Source organism: Micromesistius poutassou (assembly GCF_964030765.1).
Source record: "Micromesistius poutassou genome assembly, chromosome: 4".
In the NCBI taxonomy this organism is placed as follows: domain Eukaryota; kingdom Metazoa; phylum Chordata; class Actinopteri; order Gadiformes; family Gadidae; genus Micromesistius; species Micromesistius poutassou.
The window spans coordinates 21,935,485-21,943,879 of NC_140274.1; the positions used below are offsets into that span (position 1 = coordinate 21,935,485).

The 8,395-nt window shown below is 45.5% G+C and overlaps 1 protein-coding gene across 1 annotated transcript in view; it reads right to left on the bottom strand.

Annotated features, from left to right (window-relative positions):
• Positions 1-2,272, bottom strand: part of LOC311341455 (ATP-binding cassette sub-family G member 4-like) — a 17,013-nt gene extending 14,741 nt beyond the window's left edge. The window contains exon 1 of the mRNA XM_084466287.1: positions 2,113-2,272. The gene's annotated coding sequence lies outside the window, so the exon portion shown is untranslated. The remainder of the gene's footprint in view (positions 1-2,112) is intronic.
• Between the last annotated feature and the right edge of the window lie 6,123 nt (positions 2,273-8,395).

An 8,395-nucleotide genomic window follows, 5' to 3' on the forward strand; every position in this document is an offset into this window, starting at 1 on the left:
GCCACTGCTAATAAAGAGTATCACTCATATTATAGGAGCTGGACCTGAGAAAATGTTTTCAATATTACAATAGAATCTTTCAGAATTTTTTTCCTTTCTTCAATGAGTTGGACGTTAACGAATAGACTTACAACACATTACATATTAAAATGACCACAGACTACTGGTGTCCATACTAATCAGCAGTGGATCAGTTCACGACAATTTTTGGTAGCGACCACAAAAAAGTGTTGTTTCTGAGTCCTGATGTAGATTACACCCTCGCAGCACCTTCTTGCACACATCCCTGCTGTCCACATATCAAAGGAATACCGCGCAAACACACACACAACGGGTTGACCTTTTCACTGCCGATGGCAAACACCACCCAGACTACTTCACAGAACCACTGCGGCGAACACTGAGCAGCACAGTCGTCATGTCAAATTCATTCATCGTGAACTTAATTCCACCTTATCTCCTTCGAGGCCATCTAGCATGACCTATATGTCCAAAAATAAGAAATGTGCTCTTTATTATCTGATATATTTTGGTATGGCTTTTTGGATGGGGACCTTGTGATCAATATGATCTGAGCGCGATCTGGGCCAATTTTTGCCATAATTACCAGCTCGTTATCGAGCCTCGTTGTGTGCATTCCAAGTTCTCATCCCTGATCTAATCATATTATTGTATACATTCAAAAACCCCCCTGAGACTTGAGGCATTAATCCCTGGCAGACATCCCCTTGATGTTACCCTCTTGACTCTCCTCTTGACTCTCTCCTGACTCAACAGGGTAACTCTATTGTCCAACAGCGTGAGGCTGAGACCTGCTCTAAGTTTCTAAAGGGGTGGTGGTTCCAATAGTGGTGAGCCAAGAGGGACAAGAGCTGGGCTGTGCTCTGTGTCAGGGACGCCCTGTGTGTGAGGATATGCCACATGAAGACACAGGACCCTGGACCCTCCAGTATAGGAGGACTTCATCAGACTGTCTCGCCGGCCTTCCGCTGCAACTTTGAGAACCGTGTCTGTCTCTATGCTGATGACAACATTCACAGCGCAAGGAAAGAGACGGGGAGAGGTACTCTAACTGTGTATGTTATTTGTGGGCCTAAACATATCTACCTGGCTCATTATTAACGTATTTCTAACCACGTTCATAATGGCTAATATTATGTAACTTCTCTCAAGCACAACTTGTGCTGGTTGTCATTTAGCAGAACATATGATGTGAGCATTACATAAACGGGGAAAACCGTTGTGTTTCATATCATATACATGAATCAAACGAAAAAAGATAATTCCACATAGGAAATAGGGCCAAATATTATTTTTTGGTCTTTTTGTTCTAATTTTACTCTATTTTTTTTATTGTAGCATATGCCATTCATGTGCTTATTCTTACATAATGCCCAGGCTCAGTGCTGTGGGGGGTATTCTAATAAGATCAAACCGAGAGAAGTAGGCTAACAGTCTCCCATGACTTTGTGTAATAAGAATAACTTATTCATAGTGAGTCTAGGCTTCATCGGAAAATAATGAACACGTCCCAAGTTTGACCTACAGAAACACCAGTTTATAACACAGAGCTAATGTCTCTGATAGCTGCTTAGCAGCAGGTTGAGGTTGAGATCATTACGCTGAAAAATGATGTTCAAACCCACAGCAATTCACGAAACTCTTGGCTTAAAGAGTCTAATGTTGCTAAGACAAAATAAAATATTCCACCAGGTGTAAGTGTAGCAATACGTACAGTATATATATATATATATATATATATATATATATATATATATATATATATATATATATATATATATATATATATATACATATATATAGCCTTCGATGACCATTATATTTCACATGTTGATCTTCTCCCATTCCATTGACTCCCCTCACCGATCTGCCACTGCCACTAAAAGGGGCCAATTTGTTGACTAACTAAAGAATAACCAATACCAGCCCACTAGTCTAGTCCAACACTTCGGCTCTAGAAGGCTATCGACAAACACCAGATGCAGTAGCCTTACATTACAACGTGATTTGTCAAAATTCAACCAGATCGAACTTTTTTCTCCCCCCAAATGTGCAAACGGTGTCCAACGTCCCTAAATAAGTTGGGCTCACCTTTAGTGCCGATATCCTGGATCCTGGATGTCGTCGTCCTCCTTCGCATGAAGCGCAGATTCCGTTTCCCCCCTCCTCCGTGCCGACTGTAGCCTACTGGGTCTGGTGGTCCGCTGCACAGCATCTGTGATGCCGCTGCGCAGCACACAGCAGCAGCAGCAGCAGCAGCAGCGATAGGGCGTTCCTCCGCTGCCAAGAGTGACGGCGTATGTAGAGAGGGAGAGAGCTGGGGGGATGCAGAGAGAGAGAGAGAGAGAGAGAGAGAGAGGGGGGGGGGGGAGGAAGAGAGGGAGAGAGAGAGAGAGAGAGAGAGGGAGAGAGAGGGAGAGAGAGGGAGAGAGAGAGAGAGGGAGAGGGAGGGAGAGAGAGAGAGAGAGAGAGAGAGAGAGAGAGCAAGAGAAGGTAACTGGGGGATAGAGAGAGAGAGAGAGAGAGAGAGCGAGAGAAGGTAACTGGGGAATAGAGAGACAGCGAGAGAGAGAGAGAGAGCGAGCGAGGGGTGGGGGGGTAGCTGGGGGTCCGCTGAGGTGTCTGCTAGGGCTATGTTAACACAGAGCCAACAACTATCAGCTTATTAGAGTCACATGAGGAAAAAAAAAAAAAAAGTACCATCACCAAGGTCCTTGGAGGCAGTGGACCTAACTGATAATCTTATCTTGACGTAACAGGCACGCCGCATGAACGTAGAGTATAGGACTAGTAGACTATAGGAGATGACTACTATACATATGCAAGCATATTTGTACACACTACAGCAATGGTCATCATTGCGTATGCTTTAAGGCAGACCGGATACGTGGAGTGCCCGTAGGCCTACTGGGAGAGAGACAATGGCATTCCTCCAGATCCCTGACATATAGTGGCAAGAGATGGCAGCAAGCCACGACTTGCTGAGGGGGGGGGGTCCTGCATATCTCTAAGAACGAACGAGTGTCCTGCAGAGGTAAACATGACAGGCTGGGGCTTGACGCAAGATACATGATGTTCCAACTAGCCCCCCCCTCCCCCCCCACCCCCCCCCCCCCCCTCTCCCCCTCAAACCCCCCACTCCCTGCAAACACACACACACACACACATAGCACATCTTTTTTGTCGTCATGTTTCCTTCACTCTGTGGATGACGACTTTCCATGAAGCTCAGCCCTGTGTTCCCCAGACAACACCTGTGTGTTCACGTACTGCCTGTGTTTGTTTGGGTAAACTATTCATCATTTTTAGGAAATGCTGTTTTTTTTATTACTGTCAAGCTTATTTTGGTTGTCCCTGTGCTGTTTTAATTACAATCATGACTAATAATAATAATAATAATACACTTTATTTGTATCGCCCATTTTAAAACAACGTTCCCAAAGTGTTGGTATCTGACAGGTAGGTGGGCTGGTGTGTGCTGGGGTCCTGCATGTGTGTTGACAGCGCTGCGCTGTGGGAAACACAAGCACTGCCAGCAAAGCTGCCAAGAGGTTGAGCACTTAAGCACCTGAGGGCGATTCAACCGTACAGCAGCTTCTTCCATTCACCTTCCCAGAGTAACGATTGTCCACGGTACAAAAGGAACGCGTGCGACATGCATTCCTCGCCGCGATCATTCTCGTACGTCCCCTGACCTCCATTGTTGTCCAGGCAGAACGTGACGACGTTTTCCCTCTGAACGTTTTCCCTCTGAACAAGCCTTTAGACGCAGATCTGAGTGTGAGGAACGCACACATGTCTATCTGTGGCTCCCTGCTTGAGCAGAGAACGAATGTGTCTCAAAGGCCGGGGCCAATCTGAAAGCTGTGGACACTGCTATACTAGCTGGGTGTCTCTGTGAAGCTTTTTGTTTAAAGATTTTTACATGTTTTACAATGTCTTTTTTTATGACTCTTGGGATCTAAATCATGTCGTTATTTTCCTTGATAGAACTACAGCTGTTATATAAAGAGTACGCAAGGGATTCACCGAGAGATATTTACATTTTTCTTCCTGATCTCTCTTCCTTTTCCGATCCGAGAACACAACTGACAAGTTTTACAATTCGAATGCTATAGATTCACGCATTCAAGTTGAAATTCAAGTTTGTTCATGCAGCGCACTTAAAACAACAGTTGGTTGACCATGGGGCTGAACAAACAACAATAAACAACAACAAGACAATGCTGACGTGTTGTTTGTGAGCTTAGAGGGCCAAGGAGAGGATTTTTAAGGGGCATTGGTCCATGGGTTTCTGAAGGGAGAACCTTGTCGAATCTTTAACATAGTAATGGAAGGAGATAATGTATTTGAGAAAGATAATGTATTTGTAAAGATACTGTGGCAACCGGGCTCAGGGAGTGAACCCGCCTTCCTTCAATCAGCACGGAAATCTCTTAGTTGTTAAGCCACATAGGCACTTTTAATTAAACATAAAGGATCCTTCTTACAAGAACTAAAAGATAATCGGGTGGCACAGCCACAACGGCTGGACTCTCCTCTCACCCAAGCCAAGAGAGAGCCCCGAATGCACCTTGGAGCAGCAGGCTTTATAAGGTCTGCTCTCCTTTGGGCCTCAGGTGCTCTGCATCACGTTGATTGTCCTGGGCCGGGTTGCCACAATACCTATACATTAGGAACGTATAGAGAGACAAGGACAGGGCCCGCAACGGAACCCTGAGGAACCCCGCAGGAGATGGCTGGCAGAGGAGGAGGATGACGGGCCTAGATTCACGCCAAAGGTTCTGTCCCCTTGATGTGACGGAACGTTGCGTTGATACACTGCCCCTCTCCAAGACACCCGTTCAACAAGGGTCGTGAAGAAAAACTCAAGATAGAACATGGCATAAAAGAAAGGTGTTGGAGGGATGGAATGAATGTGAACGTGGTCGGTGATCAGGCCGTCTTGGGGAGCCACTGGACTCTGGCTTCACCATCCAGACGTCCTGCTCTAAAGGGCTGATTATAGTCCCACGTTCACGCAACGCAAGGGGGTGACGGACCCCTTACGTCCATGCGGACTAGTGGTGGCTCGTTCGCGAACGAATCAGTTCGAACGAACGACTCTTTAAAACGAACGAACCAACCTGATTCGCCGCTCTCGTTCTCCGAGACTCGACTCCCAGCTCCACCCACTAGTCGCTGAGTCGCGCTGACTCGCGAGTCGCCGTTGGTTCACTGACTGTGTTTAGCGGTGAAGACTCGAGGACTGAGAAGTCACGAGAGTCAGCCGGGCAACAACATCCTGATTCCGAACATGAAGCACTCCTCAGCTAAAAGGAACTTAGTTAATGTTGTGTTGATTGATGACCATTTGCACCATTGCACGATCGTAATTAGTTTGAGAATGAGAACGAGGGAGGAGCTGAGTCTGACCGACTCGGCATTCGCGAACGTGCATTCGCGATTTGTTTGAACGAGAACGAGGGAGGAGCCGAGTCTGACCGACTCAGTGACTGAGAATCATGATTCACCGCTACCGGAAATGCGAACTAACTAACTAACTAACGAACGAACGAATGAACGACTCTTCTTGGCGAACTGACCGACGCAAACTGATTCATTCAAACGAATCACGAAATCCACCACTAGTGCGGACCCTCCTTGCGTCCACCGCAAGGGGCCTGACGTGCGCCTTCCCAAAAATCGTAACCTTCCGTTGAGGCGACCGCAGCCGCAAAGGGGCTGTGATTGGTCCGCTCACTAAACAGGTTCACGACTGCGTCGAGGTCGTCTGCGTGGTCGTTGCGCTGCGTGAACGTGGGACCACGATCTGCCCTTAAGGTTCAGGCGAGTCCATCCCGTCCCTGGTGGTTCCTATAGGTCCTCCTGCAGAGAACCTCATTTTCTCAGCGGCTGACTCGTTACTTTCCCCACAACCTGACGACATTTGATTGGTCTGACATTGATTCTATTCATGTTTATAGATAACATGTTACATATAACATGTAACATGTTACATACAACATATTATCGATCATGAACAAAGTGTTAGCTAGTGTCGCTAGATGGGTAAGGAACAGCTATTTTATTCACCTTTTTTTTTTTTGATTGCTAAAGTTGTTTCAATGATTAAAAATGTTTCGTGAGCACTGTAAGATAACTGTTGACCAGGAGATCCTAAAAAGAAAAGTACTTGGAAGAGCCTGAATCCCCCCCTGCGGTCAACCAGGAAGCCCCTGGTTGACTTGTGGTACTGCTGCTCTGCTCTCAGCCCAGAGTTCCATCCCATCGTCCAGGACGGGCGTCCTTCCCCTGGGTCGGGGTGACTGACGACAGGCAGCCGCCCAGCCTCCTGCTGCCCACTGCGGCTGACCAGCTCTCCACTCTCCACCATGCTGACAAACAAGATGTCCACATGCTGATGTATTAGTGATCTAATACTGTGTATTGATCTGTAAATGATACACCATAAGGGGGTAGAGCGGGTTGGCTGGTAACCGCAAGGTTGCTGGTTCGATCCCCGGCTCCCCCTAGCTGAGTGTCGTAGTGTCCCTGAGCGAGACGCCCTCACCCTAATTGCTCCTGACGAGCTGGCTGTCGCCCTGCGTGGTCCAGCCAGCCCGTCTGGACCACACACCGCCGTCGGTGTGTGAATGTGTGCATGAATGGGTGAATGTCAGTCAACACTGTAAAGCGCTTTGGATAAAAGCGCTGTATAAATGAGGACCGTTTACCAGGGAGTGTCAATGCATCCATTTAATGCAACGACGTTTAGCAGCTGAGATACTTTGTTTCAAGGTCAAACTTTTTCCGTAAAAAAGAAAGTTGTCATTCATTGTTGTTATAATCATGATTAATAACCTTATCATTGAATAAAAGCTAAAAGCTGAAACCTCTGGGTACATGAGTGTGTGTCGTGTGTTTTCCAGTGCTTCCAGGTGGCCCAGTCCTCCTGGCTCACCCCGTGCAGGTGTCGGTCAGCAGTGGAGCATCTGGAGAGAGCTCTGTCCAGCTCGCCAGCCGTACTCTAGCCCTCGAGGGTCCACCTCACCTGGGGGGTTCTGGGCAGAGCCTGGTTGCTCCCAGACCAGCTGGAAGTATAGCCTGACCTGCTGGTCCGTTACACAAGGCTCACAATTGCAAGCGTTCAATTAATGATTTGATTGGATTCAAAAGTTTTCCATAGACTTTTAAAATAAATTGCTTGTATTTCACGGTTTCTGAAAGCCTACTACTTTAAATACTACATGAATGATAATGAAAGTGCACGAGCAGATGAGAAATGAGTTAGGTATTGTCAACACACTGGTGAAAGGAAAGCTATGTGGTATAAGCTACGTGGTATAACCCTTCCTGTGCACGGTATATATATTTTTTATTTATTCAGAGGATGGAGTGGTCTAGTATCAGTGTGACGATAAGCTCAATGGACTACCATCACCTTTATTCAATAACTTCAACTAAATATTCTCAGCATTTCCAAATGACTGACTGGCCCAACAGACACATGTCTTCCTGGTTTAAACCCTGAATGAGCTAAATCACGGGTTCAAACCAAATGCTGGTTGATACATGTTTTTTGTATATTTTGTGGTGTTAAGAAGAACACGTTACATTGTTGATGCTCATATATATACATGTATATACAGTATATATATACATGCTGGTCCAGCAGGTCCTCCACAGCCCACTGCAGGGCCAAACCTGGCCCTCACTCTCCAGGTATGTCTAGAAGGCATTTAATGTGAATTGACGATACAGGCATACAATTTACTTAAATATTGTAGAAATATATATGTTATTGCTGATTTCTACATTTAAATTGCTTATAACTACTGCCCATATGCAATATTGGATCGATGTTGTTCAGCTATATTAGTAACTGAGTCGTTCACACAAAAAAAATTGCGTTGCCTTTCGTCCTGTGCTGCCCCCTGCTGGAGCTGCTTCATACAGCGCTCAGCAGTCTGCTGAATCTGGTCAAAAGACCAAAAGTAACGGTATTAGACGCTCAACACAAGAAAAGACTAATTAAATAAGCTGATTGTAAACCTCTATACTCTGAACCACAGTATAATCATTTTTTGTTTCTTTTGGGGGCATTTTTGAAGTGGATGATTACCACATCATAAACAAACAAAATTGCACCATATTTTCTTACTTTTTCCAACAGAGGCCTTAGGAAAAAGTAGCTTCTTTAAAAAGAACATGCACATTTCACCAGTGGTAATGCAACTTTGCCAAAGCAACTTAAAAATCAACACATCAACAACAAAATGTAATTACATTTCTTCATTTCGTACCACCTTCTGCAATAATCATTAAATTTGTGACAAATAATTAAATGAAAGCATTCAATGAAGAAGAAAGCACTGTTGTGTATTTTCTTTAA